This window comes from Gastrolobium bilobum, unplaced genomic scaffold, assembly GCF_033153095.1.
Source record: "Gastrolobium bilobum isolate Gb01-03AN ecotype WA unplaced genomic scaffold, APGP_CSIRO_Gbil_v1 utg11457, whole genome shotgun sequence".
Lineage (NCBI taxonomy): Eukaryota > Viridiplantae > Streptophyta > Magnoliopsida > Fabales > Fabaceae > Gastrolobium > Gastrolobium bilobum.
The window spans coordinates 115917-129993 of NW_026895651.1; the positions used below are offsets into that span (position 1 = coordinate 115917).

General features: G+C 37.0%; 1 pseudogene; it reads right to left on the reverse strand.

The window, feature by feature from the left end:
• Nucleotides 1-255: 255 nt before the first annotated feature.
• LOC133286804 (cytochrome P450 71D11-like) lies at nt 256-13350 on the reverse strand (annotated as a pseudogene).
• Between the last annotated feature and the right edge of the window lie 727 nt (nt 13351-14077).

A 14077-nucleotide genomic window follows, 5' to 3' on the forward strand; every position in this document is an offset into this window, starting at 1 on the left:
TTAATAAAGCCCTTTATTTATATCATGAAACAGAATTCATAAACAAGGAGGGAGATAAGGAGAAGTACATTTAGGAAAAAGAAGATTCATTTACCCTAAAACAACCTTCTCTCAACTCAATTCTTACAAAAATACCGATTCAGCTTTTCCACAGCACATTCATTTACAATTGGTTCACAATTTTAAGCTCACAGTTGTCACAATCAACAAAGTTGCATAACGCTTTATTTCAAAAGTAGATGGGGAATAGAAAATTCAAAGGTTACAGCTTTTGCTTGTATGGTTTGTCTTGCCAGTTGCCAGAAATGGAATTGATATCAAGTACAAGGCATATTTTCTTCTAACAGTCGCTCCAAATTGCTCAGTCATATCCAAGTCCTCACTTTTCATTCCATTGGGAATCTTTTAATCAAAGTGATACAACAACAATGCAAGGGCTAGCTCAACATTTATTAAACCAAGTGTGCTACCTGGGCATATTCTTCTTCCAGCTCCAAAAGGAATGTACTCAAAATTACTCCATTTATAATCCGTAGAGCTATTGATGAATCTCTCTGGATAAAACCTCTCTGGTTCAGTCAAGTACTTTGGATCTCTTCCAATTGCCCAAGCATTAACAATGACCTTACTTTTGGCTGGTAAATGATATCCATGAATTTCACATGCTTGCCCACATTCTCTTGGAAGTAAAAGAGGAACAGGAGGGTGTAGCCTGAGGGTCTCTTTCATAATTGATTTCAAATATTTGAGTTCATTGATGCAAATTTCATCAACCATTCCTTTCATATTGAATACTTCTCTCACCTCATGTTGTGCTTTCTTCATTACTCTTGGATCCTTGACCATCTCTGCCATTTCCCAATCTATGGTAGTTGCTGCTGTTTCACCTAAAGTAATTATCGGTGGGGTTAAGATAAGCAAGGATAACCAAAGAGACACTACTAGAAATATAAGACAAACTGCCTTCACCGATCAAACTTAAGTTTTTGAGATAGTTGCTTGCTTAAGATGGTAGCAGAGCCTCTGTGATCAAGAGTTTAATGCTTGACACCTCATATTCTTTTAGTTATTTTCTCATTAAATATTATGAAATTTCTTAACACATGTAGGTACGCCTTTGTATTGTCCATCTTTCAAGATCAATGGACTTTTATGCGAGAGCGTGTTAGAACTATAATATAAAAACCTTCAATCTACCTTCAATAGCAACTTAAGCTTTTGGGATAATTGGATGCGAACATGGCAAATACTGTGCACAAGTAGTAAACATTCATCTAAGTTCGACAACAAATGAGCTAGATTATCTTCAAAAAAGAATTTGCGAGAGTTGATATCCTTACCAGGGTTATAGCCTTAATATTGTTATTAGTTAAGCAAATATCCTAGTTTCTACCATTGCCATCCTGAAATTTTAAGAGAACATCTATCAGATCTTCCTCTGTTTCATCTTTGCCTTCTTTGGGTTTTGAGTTCTCCTCTTTATGTTCAGTGATGATGTTTTTGTTGGATATATGCTCTTTTGGTCACTAAAGTCCTATTGAGCTTCAGTGAAACTTGAGCCCATGAGGCTTAGGGTTGAGTTATGTCTAAGACCTAAGCGTAAATATTCATAGTTTTCTCCTCTTGTGCCTCCAAGGTGAACATATCATCAGAAACAAACCCCAAGAGGCAGACGTTCATCATCTGAACGGTTGCCCACACAACCATCTCATCCTCCTCGAGAGATAGTCTGGAAGATCTGCCACAGTCCAGCTTCAAGGAGGTTGTTCGTGCTGCGGCGCCGAGGTGAGCTGTTCGTGAAGAGGAATCCTACAAAGGAAGATTCTACACGAGACCTGCGCACCGAGAGGTAATTGTGAAACAAGGATGATTCGGTAAGCATACCAATGTACTAGGTCCTAAACCGCTTCCGCATAAATCTAAGATTTCCTACAATTGGTATCAGAGCCTTGGCTGTACATTGGTATGTGAATCTAGTTTCACTATTCATGTAATTAGTTTTGCTTCTTGAAATATGGCACCTAGGGTTCTAGGATTATGGTATGAATCTAGCATGTGTATTTTATAATTCATTTTCATAAAAGTTTAAGTTTTAATCGGTAAAAATGCTTTAATCCATGGTTAGGGTCTCTCGTGTATTTCTCGAATTGTAACAAGGAGGCTAATCCCATATGATTAGGTTTCCTCCTTGCTGTTTTTGTTTATTTTTGGAATTTCTGTGTATTTTTTCAATATTTTGTAAAAGTTCAAGATCGAGAAATCGCGAGGAAGATGCGCAGTCAGCACTGTCGGAGACTTTTCGACGACTTACCGATCTCGGAATGGGGAGATCTATATATGGTTGGAAAGAGGACGGAAAGACGAACGCAACGGTGGGTGGATCACCGCCATCAGAGACTCCACGCTTCACCATGCGCCTCCACAAGAGGCTGAGAGTGGCTGCCACTCTCCGGCAAAGAATTGGAGAGTGAGGGAGCGTCCGGCCACCTCTTTGGGTGGTTTCGGCGGCGGTGCACTCTTCTCTACGTGGCAGTCCTTCCCCTGGAGTTTCAGCCTGATTTGACTTCGGGTGGCGGCGCGGCAGACCTGACGGCTAGGGTTCCTCTTTCGCGTCCTAGGGTTTCTCGCCAAAGGATTGGGTCTTTGGGCCCATGAAACCCTAAAGGGGCTTGAGACAGATACTATAGGCTAGGCGAAAGTCGAATTCCAAAATTGTATTATTTAATTTTATTTAATTTTATTTTCTTTAAAATAGGAAGGCCATGGATTAAAGTAATTATGATTTATTATTTAATGCTTTTATTGATTGGTATAAATTATATGATTGATAATATGCTGTATTGCGATAACATGCCATATAGAATAGGTGGTGCCATATTGTTGCATAACTTGTATGATTGCATGAGCATAATAGCTATTATGACTTCAGCGACTAGTATGATAGTTATTATGGGATTATTTTGATTTTAAATCATCCTAAGAAATTAATTAATAATTATTATGATTTTTATTAAAAATCTAGATTAATAATTGAATTAATTAATTTTGGATAATTAACATCAAGACAAATAATCGTTATGGAAATTATTTTGATTTCAAATTATCCTCATAAATGATAATTATTATGATTGTTGCAATCTAGATTAATAATTAAGTCAGCTATTTGGATGATTTAAATCTAGAAAAATAATTAGAGAAAATTTCCTAAGAGAATTCTTTTATTTCGCGAGTAATTTGTGGGTTTTCTGAAATGGTCATGGAATAACACACGCTGCATACAACCTTCATGTATCATGATTGTTTGGAGCACACGCTGACTTAAAGTGACCGGATTTTAGGACCTTAATGCTTTCAAAATTATGTTAAGCTTAGTGCACATTTATCAGCGCTCTTACTTATATAGTTTTTGAAATCGAACAAAGGATACTCTCAATTAAATAATTCTTGGAAATTAGAAAATGTTGCTTATGTTGAATGGAAGGAGATTTAAATTAAGAGATTAATTTAACCTTCAAGCGCATTATAGGACCATTAATAAAATAATCATGTGAAGTCCCATCGAATAAGCATGATTGGATTTTATTAGATTGGACTTAAATATCTATGGAGGAGATTTAAATTAAGAAATTAATTTAACCTCCAGGCGCATTGTGGGCCTAACAATAAAATAATCATGTGAGGCCCCAACGGATAAGCATGATTGGATTTTATTGGGCCTTAATAATTTCAAAATTTTAATAAAGTATTGTATGGTCCATCGTCGATAATACTAAGTTATTAAAGATAATTTTGAAATTAAACAATGAATTCGACAGAGCTTATGAAAATTCTCAAACAAAAATGTTGAATGGGTGAAGGTTTTAAAAATTAATTAATTTTAAAACCTGCGGGCTCCATTTGTGGGTTTATTAGTGAAATGGTTATCGCTGAAGCCCCATCGGATAAGGATAATCAGATTTCACTAGATTAAATCTTAATAATTTCAAAATTTTAGTAAAGTATTGTACGGCCCATCGTCGGCAATGCTTAGACACTAAGGATAATTTTGAAATTAAACAAGGGTTAATTACATTCAACTTTGGTAAAATTGTTAACCCTCCCATCGAGGCTCTGACAATGACACTGAAGGCCCAAATAACAATTTTGGTTTTTACAAGTGCTTGCCCATCGTAAGCCTTGTAAAGATAAACTGAAGGATTGTTAACAATAAACAAGAGTAGTTATGAGAATCTACTCGCACTTCGTTTGTTTATTGCATTATTTGTTTGTAATTGTGTGCTTTATATGTTTTTCAGAAAATATCTTAGAAATGATTTTGAGTCGAAAACCTCTATATGGTACAAACTATGAATAAGTGAAAAGAAATTTTTTTGATATTGTTCTAAAACATGGAAGCTAAAATTTGTTCTGACAATGCGAGGGCCATAGCAACCTGCAGAGGATGCGTCTTAGGAAACTAAGATGCATTTCTCAGATTAGGAAAGGGCAGATATGGTAGTTCGCTGCTATATTATTGTCAGTCTTTCCAAATACTTGCAGAAGCAAGTGTACATGATTAAGAGTGGAGCAGAAATGCTTCAGACTCTTAATGACATGTTTGCTGCGTCTAGCAGCTCTGCTAGACAGAATGCAGTCGGTGCAGGTTTTGCTAACAGTCTTGTTAAATCCAAAGGGAAACCCAAGGGTGGTAACAAGAACAAAATGACTTGGTTATCAGTTGTCAAACCAGTTGCTATGAAGAAGCCGCAAGGCAAGTTCTTCAAGTGCAGACTGAAGGGGTACTGAAAGAAAAATTGCCCAGAGGTGATGAAAAGAACCTGACATGGGAATATAAAGGCTTGATCAATGAATGAATTATTGATTCAGGAATTACTGATTATGTTTGTTACTCTTTGTAGTAGTTCAAACATGGCATACCTGTCAGCAATGGACATAGATATTTTAAGCTTGAAAATGGAAACTTGTGTCTGCATTTGCAGTAGGACAAGTTATTTATACGACTATGGTTTTGAGTGACTGTTTATTTGTTCCGGATTTCAAGAGGAATTCAATTTTTGTTAGTTGTTTTGGTTAAAACATGGTTTGACAATGCAATTGATTCCTCAATTACATTTCGAAGTTCATCTTCGTCTTGTTTGTTCTGGTACATTGTTTAAATAGTCTTTATTACCTATGTCCTATACCCTTTTTAAATTTGTTATGTTGAATGGAAAGGATGATGAACAAGAACGTTCACCAAAGAAATAAAAGTTTCAAATGAAACATAACTTTGGCCTTTGTGATTGAGTCATATTATCTCAAGTAGGAAACATATTTTAGTTAAAAGAGGGACTGAAAGTTCAATAATCTTTTAACTAACAGCTACATGTTAGTCCTATTTGGAAGGTAAAGTGGCCAAGCAATCCTACATGGGCCAAAAAGGTTTGCGTAACTATTCAACTAGAACTGGTACATACTAAAGTATGTGGACCACTTAGCGTTCAGACCATAAGAGGTGATGAGTACTTCATTATATGAATGTTTACTCTAGATTGGGACAGATGAACCAAATGCGCTATACGTCTAAAGCTTTTGGAAATTTCCAAGAGGTTTAAGTCTGAGGCAGAAAAGCATGTAGGTGTTCAAATCAAAACACTTTGGTCTACTAAAGTGTTTGGCTACCTGTCTGGTAATTTCAGGTCTTACCTGATTTAAGAGGGGATAGTTTTCGTAACTGTCAACTCTAAGAACGCGTTAGTTGAATGAAGTTGCAGTATGCAAAAATCAAACATTTCTAGACTTGGTGAAGATCATGTTCAGTTATTCATCTTTGTCAAAGTTGTTCAAGGGAGATGCCTAAGAGAAGGAAATCTACCTTCTTAACTTGGCTCCGTCAAAGTTTGTTGTAAAGACACCTAAAGAATTATGGAAGGGGTGCAAGCCCAGATCAAACCATATTCAGATTTAGGGTGCTACGGCACACGTCCTACAACAACAGTCAAATGAGATGGAATCTTGTATGGAAGAGTGCATATCTTTTGGCTACCCTAAGAGAACTAGGGATGATTTCTTAGTTAGTCTTAAGGACAAGATAATCTAAGTGAGCACTCACATGATTTTCTCAAAGGAGGACTAGATAAGAAATTATAAGCTCTTAAGTTAGGTTATTCTTGATGAGATTTATCTCAGATCAAGAATTTTTAGAATCTGTAGAAGCTTCATCCATTGTTCCCTTGATTGTTCAAGAGGGGATAGATATATCTCTAAGTGAACAAACAAGAGAACCATGATTGAAAATTCAACATGATAATATATAAGTGAAACTAGTAGAAATATTAGTATCACATGTAAAGGAACAATATCAAGGATAAGCGGATCCTCAAGAAATTGAAGATCCATCATTTGACCCACTCTTTGTTTTACCTATAAATACACAAGGTCTAGTGCAGTACATTCGTAGTGGGAGAGAACCTTGTTAACTCTCAAGTTGTCTCTTGTTGAGTGATATTGATCCTACTAGTTACGATAATGCACTAGAAGATGTTGTTGATCAAGTGTTGCTCAGGCTATCAACAATGAGATGAAATACTTGTATTTCAACTCCGTTCGGTCCTAGTAAAGACGCCAAGAGGGGTAAAACCCACAAGGTGCATGTGGCATTTTTTGCCAGACGCCATGCTTGAGTCTATCCAGATTCTCTTAGTTGCTATTAGGGGTGTTCGCGGTCTGGATTGGATCGGTTTTGAAGCAAAAAATCATCTGATCCAATTCCTTCGGTTTGGTCATTACATCATCCGATCGGTTTGAATTTTTTTTCAAATCCAATCCAATCCGATCCAATTTTTTTCGGTTTGGATTGGATCGGTTTTCGGTTTTTTGGAAAGCCAAAAAAACAAAACTTAAAAGAATTATTTTTTAAAAAGTGACGATGTTTCAAAACATTTCAAAATTCAAACGGTTATCAGAATTGGTTCACATGTCTTGGCTCAAAGATTATGTCACAGCCACACAAAATCAAAGATTATGTGAAACGGTTATCAGAATTGGTTCACATGGATTAGAAGCAGAAGAACTACAGAGAACGCGAGAGATCTTAAAAACGTTATGTCACAGCCACACAAAATAAAAGGCGATTGTTTGAAACCAACGAAAAATGAAGGAAAATATTATTGCTTCATCACACGAATAACGGGAAGAAATTTAGAAATCTGCTTTGCTATACCTTTATCATGCCCTTGATGCAAATAAAATCAAGTGTTATAGTACCTTTGTTATATGTTTATTTGGCTGTTTAACGGAAGAGACAAACGTTGATTTTTGAGAAGAAAGAGATATGCTACTGGTGCCAGAGCGTGAGTGACTGAGAAGAGTGAGAGACTAAGAGGACGGCAAGAGTGAGTTTGGATGGATTAGGTTTAGAACATTGGGTGGGTTTAAAACTGATGGGCTAACGCACGGGTGGGTTTAAAACTTTGGGCCGGCTATTATTTAGGATAGGTAATAGGTATAATTTGGTAAAAAAAAGTTTGGATCGGTTTGGATTGGATCGGTTTTCAACATCAAAACCGAAAACCGATCCAATCCAGTAATTTTTTCGGTTTTTTTCGGTTTTCGGTTTTCGGTTATTTCGGTTTTCGGTTCGATTTTTGCGGTTTAAATCGGTTTGGATCGGTTTATGAACACCCCTAGTTGCTATAAGTCTCAATTATGAGATTTCATTTTGGGAGTTGGATGTCAGGATATCTACATACAACAACCAAAAGGGTTTATAGCAAATGAGTAGGAACACACGATATGCAAGTTGTGAAAGTCTATTTTATAGACTTAAGCAAGCATCCAGGTCTTGAAACATCAGTTTTGATCAGGTTATCAAAATTTTGATTTTGAGAGAACCTTGATGAATGATGTGCATTTGTATGTAAAGGATACAACGGAAGACAATAGCTTTTCTGGTACTTTATGTAGATGATATGCTCCTTATTAGAAACAATGTGGAGGTAATATCAAGCATAAAGAGTTGGCTAAGTTAGTGTTTTGGTATGGAAGTACTGGGGAAGCCAATTATGTTCTTGGTATAAAACTCTTATGAGACCAGAAGAATAAGTTGTTGGCATCACCTCAGGCTACTTATATTGACAAAACCCAAAATTCAACATGAGAATTCTAAGAGAAGAATTATAATTCTCAGATGTGGAATTGATCTTCCTAAGGAGTGACCAAAGACTTCTAAGAAGGAAGAATGCATGAGCAAGATATCTTATGCTTTGGCAAAGGTAGACTCACGCATATCATGTTGGGCGTTAAACCAGACATCTGTCACGTAGTGGGAGTAGTGAGATAGTACCATTTTGAACCTAGAGGAATACTAGATTATTGTTAAGCATGTACTCAAGTATCTTTGGAGAACGAGAGATTATATGCTGGTATATTCTAGTGGGAGTCTTGAAAAGCTGAGTTTTCAAAAATTCAGTTATTTCAAGTGGATATTAACTCAAGAAAATCAACCTCGAGCTATGAGTTTTTCACTAAACTCAGATAGCATTAGAGGTGGATCTTGCAGACCCATTTCCTAAGAGTTTGCCTGAATTTGTGTTCGAGAGGCATGTTACTTCTTTGGGTCTTAGGAGGATCCCAGACTTGCATTAAGCAAGTGGGAGTTATTGGTTTCATTGCGCTCTTGGAGTAAGACGATGAAACAATAAAATAATTTTCTGAATTTCATAAATAAGGTTTTATTTATTTATTTTGCGCACTATTTACAAACATAAAGGTCCGGATCAAATTGTGGAGTATATGTATAATACCCCAAACTTAAGCATTTAATTGATTAATTTTAATTAAATAATTAAGCATGTTTTAGTGAGTAAAATTAAATATAAGGCTTAATTAAATGAATCTGAGTCACTTGGAGTTAAAAAGTGTACTCAGTGAAAATTAAGGGGTATAAATGGGTGTAGACAAAAGTACCCAAAATATAAAAATAAAAATAGTAATATTCCTAGAATAATATTCCAGACTTTTGGGTAATGTTTGGTAATTAATGGAGTTGAATAGATAGACGAACCAATACCCGCTTAAAGTCACTTAACATAAGTTAAGTGACCAATGCAACAAAAGAAACCCAATTGTCCCTCCCCAACCCGTCGTGCAGAAGAGAGGAAAAGAAAAAGAAGAGAAGAAGGAGAAGAGGGGAAAAGGAAGAGGAAAGGAGAGGGAGAACCCTAGGTGGAGCAATCCTCAACCAAATCCATCCGTTCAAAAGCCTAAACCACTCTAAATCTTCTCCTCTTTCATAATCCAAGCTTAGTTTTGAGTGGGGAGCATTGTGGAGAGGGATATTGCCCCTCAAAAATTCGGCCCTTTGTGAGATTTTGGGGTTTTGGGAGCTTCAACCTCCATTGAAGCTTGAGGAGCCATCAATCCTTGGTTGTGTGACCATTGGTGGTAAGATTCTAACCGTTGAACCTTGTTTTCTTGGAAAATTTCATGGTTAGGGTTTAATGAATAGTGTTTTAGGGTTTTTATGAAATGTTGAGTAGATTGGTTATGTTCAAGGAAGAATGAGGCTTAGAGTATGTTGTGAAAAATGCTAGGAATAACATTTAATCGGTAGAAATGAGTTTATAGTGTTATTTTAGTATGCTTTGATGTTTGGATAAATCTAGGCTTGGAACTATGGATTTCCTTGCATTGTTAGCATTGTTTGATTGTATTCCTTGTGTTGATAGGATTAAGGCAAGAGGACCAAGTGGAGTGACCAACCCTTGGGGTTGTGTGCCATTGAGGAAAGCTCAAAAGCAAGGTAAACCTTTGGACCTTGTGGTTGATCCCATTGAGTGTTCCACCATACTCCATTGAGGAGAAATGGTTTATAAGATGCGATATGTAATTATGATAATAATTGTATGCTCATGCATTGATTCATGCATTGATACATGTTATGATTGATTGATGATTATTGGTTGATGTTTGATTGTTTAAGAGTAATTGAGGAATGGTTATAGAAGTAGCAATAATGAATGAGGTAAGGGTTGAGGATTGTGATTGAGGTTATGAGTGATAGTATTATGATGAGGATAATTGGTAGGAACTTCCCTTGGAAACAGCCCTATGTGGATCTCCATGTGGTTAGAGCCTAAGAGGAACAGCCCTATGTGGATCCCTCTTGGAGGTTCCTAGATTGAGGAAAGGACTTCCCTTGGAAACAGCCCTATGTGGATCTCCATGTGGTAAGAGCCTAAGAGAAACAGCCCTTAGTGGATCTCTCTTGGAAGTCCATGTGATGCTTGCTGATAAGAATGTGTTAAGCTATTATGATTATGTGTACATCGAAAGTGAACCTTAGGGTGGAGTGATCTCCAAGGACCTCTGGTTTACTGTGATATATTCGTATATCTCACCCCGTGTTATGGGGACCCCCTTTCAGGTAAGGAAGCTGCAGGAGCCTCTGATGGCAAGTGGCCTTATTTGCAGTAGATCATGCATGAAGAAAACGATGTTTTGAGGTCATACATGTTATTTTGTAGATTTACATGTATAGGATTGATCATTGATAGCATTGACGTATGTATATCTCGTTATATTTGATGGACTTAGCCTATGATCATGCCTTTGGATATCTCTTTTGTTGATGAGAGCCAAGGGATGGTCATAGCCTTTTGTAGCTAAGTTCCCCGTTATGTAATTAAACTTGTGTAATGTTATTTACTTCAAGGTTATGGATGCATGATGAATATTGGAAATGTTGAACTGAATTGTCTATTAGGAGCTAAGCTGTTAGATTGGGAAACGTTGAGAAAACAAAGGTTATGCTGCCTAATTTCCGTTAAATCAATGACGAGAGGATGAGAGTTACGCAATGACATAGGGATATCGCAAGCTTGTTAAATAGGTTGTAAAATGTGTAGGATTGATTCCCCAAGAAAGATACATGAAAAATATGAGTATAGGAAATTGCCCAGAAGAGGGGGCTTAAGCCTGCTCAGGGGGCTTAAGCGCCCAGGAGGGGGCTTAAGCGCCCTGATGCACCTGTGAAGACCAAAAGCTTTCTGCCGCCTGGGGCTTTAGCGCCCAGGTAGCGCGCTTAAGCGCCCTGGAGCGCGCTTAAGCGCCCTTGGTGGCCAAAAAATGTGAATTCCCTCTGTCTGTGGGCGCTTAAGCGCCCTGGAGCGCGCTTAAGCGCCCTGCCCGCGTAGTTTTTCAGCATACACCTGAGTTAGTAAAATTGTCATAACTTGAGCTACAGAGCTCCAAACGAGGAGCGGTTTGAAACCACGCGTAACTAACGAAGATATCTACAATATAGTAGAAGTTGGGAAATAAATAAGAAGTAAATTAATGGTTTAAAAATGGAATAAGAACATGATGTTAAGCTTGATTTATCTGATTCCGCAAGGTAATATGGTTATGATCACGCAATTGGATATTTTAAATTCGGCGTCGTTTTAAAAAGAAAAATTTATCCGGATTTTTAATTGAGCCAATGTGATTGTAACTATGCTTAATATCATAATGCGATGTTAACAAACCGGTTCTAGAACGGGGTGTTACAATATGATCATATGAATACGTTCATGGAGGATATGATCATAGGTTCTCACAATTGATGAATGGAGTCACAGCCGTTAAATAAAGTTGGGCACTTTATTCAGGCTGCAATATTTTATGAAATGATTTTGTCCGAATCATTGTAAAATATTGGTGTGAATTAACATTCACATTGAAAGGATCAAGGAGAGATTTGATTAAGGTTGTTCTTTCTGTCATAAGGAATCAAATTTCCAGATAACTATAGTTATGTAGTTGCCCTTAATCCTGTGTTTATTTTAAATAAATAATTAAATAGTCTTCATTCTTTGATTTACCAACGGGTGAGGTCCGATCTTTTGACGGCCAATAACTCGGTGTTTTGGGAGTGAGATTATTTGATTATCAGTATTTATGAGATAAACAACAAGGAATTTATAAGAAATGTCCCCTTGATATATTTCGGTACTTGGATATTAAAGACACTGGCCAGTGCATGTAATCCATTAGAGAAATTATCAAAGTCAAGGGAATAAATAATTGATTGGGTTACAGAAAACTAATCAATGAATTATAGACATTCTATAAAGGGGCAATGCATATTAATGTTATAAAGGTCATTAATCTTGGAGTTCACATTCGGGCTTTTAGTGGAGTAGCGCCGAATTAAATAATCTTGTAAAGATTATCAGGAGCCTTGATCAATGACAAATGGTAGGTCCCCAGGCTAGCTCGAGACAAGGGATGGGGTATATTATCAGATGATGATAGCTTATGGGCTACATGGTCTTGGGTTTACGAACTCAAGTTTGTATCTTAAAGAGCAAGTGGGAGATTGTTGGATATATGCTATTTTGGTCACTAAAGTCCTATTGGGCTTCAGTGAAACTTGAGCCCATGAGGCTTAGGGTTCAGTTATGTCTAAGACCTAAGCGTATATATTCATAGTTTTCTCCTCTTGTGCCTCCAAGGTGAACAGATCATCAGAAACAAACCCCAAGAGGCAGACGTTCATCATCTGAACGGTTGCCCACACAACCATCTCATCCTCCTCGAGAGATAGTCTGGAAGATCTGCCACAGTCCAGCTTCAAGGAGGTTGTTCGTGCTGCGGCGCTGAGGTGAGCTGTTTGTGAAGAGGAATCCTACAAAGGAAGATTCTACACGAGACCTGCGCACCGAGAGGTAATTGTGAAACAAGGATGATTCGGTAAGCATACCAATGTACTAGGTCCTAAACCGCTTCCGCATAAATCTAAGATTTCCTACAGTTTTCCAGTATTTGATCAACTTTCCGATGCAACCTCTTAAGCTAAGCCCTCAACCAGTAACATGTTGAAGCCATTTAGCAGAAGGAAACAAATCTCCTATGTCAAAACCTCCTGCGACTGTTACTGCTTCTTTGGCCGCTGATATGAATTCTTCTTGGTCTTTGTATTTCTTGCCAAACGCAACCCTTGAAGTGATAGTATATATTGATGAAGTTACTGCTTGACTAAGGTTCATGGGTGACCCATTCTTTGAATCAATCCTTTTGATGAGATTGGTTAGCTCTTCTTCTCTTATTGGCTGGAATGAACTAACACGCTTTTGGGTGAAAAGCTCCATTGTGCATATTTTTCTGTAGCTAGAACATGAGGCCTTGATGCAAAGATGACATCATGGGTTTTCATTACCTCCCTAGCATACTCTGGTGAGGAAACAATGATTGTGAAGACCTCTCCAAGTTGTAAATGCATCAAGGTCCATAAATATTGGCCAAATTTTTTAATTTTCGATGTGGTGTAGATGTAACAAGATGGGGTATATTTCCTATAATTGGTAGCTTCCATGGCCCATGAGGTATATTTGGAGTTCAGACGGTTTTCTTGAGATTTCTCCCAATTTTAAGTACCACAAGCAAGAAGAGGATAGAGGGGATAATGGCTGATAAGTGAAGGATTGGATAATCCATGGAGATTAAGATAATTGATGGTGGATAGGAGGGAGAACAGAATAAAAAGACTTGGGATTTTGGTTGCTGTTTATTGCTTGATATTTGTGGTTTTTTTCTGCTGCTGCAACTTGTAGTAGTACATGTTAATATTTTATTCCTTTTTTTTTCTCCCACCTCACATGATGAAAGCTGGCTTGCTATTTAGTTTATTACTAAATACTTCCATGGATTAAGGAAGTCCATGGGTTAAATAACTTACAAAATGGCATTGAGAAAATCAATAACCATTTGTTCAAGTTGCAAGGAGTTTGTTTCTATAAATGGAAATCTTGAGTTAAGTTTTTTTTTTTTTCGAACCTGATTAAACGGGCTTAATAAAAAAAAAAAAAAAAAAAAGCTGAAAAAGATGTACATTAAAAGTATAAGAATTTCACAGTTGAACTTTTTCGTATCCTCCACTAAAAAAGTGACAAATTGAGGTGGAAGTTCGGTTGTCATTGGGAGTAAAAGAAAATAAAATGTGAGTCTCGTTTAGTGATTCGTATACAGAAATGACTCTTAAAAAATTGGTAGGTTCGATGATTACATACTTATAGGGAAGATAATGTTTGTGCGGACTGATTAGCTAATTTTTCGC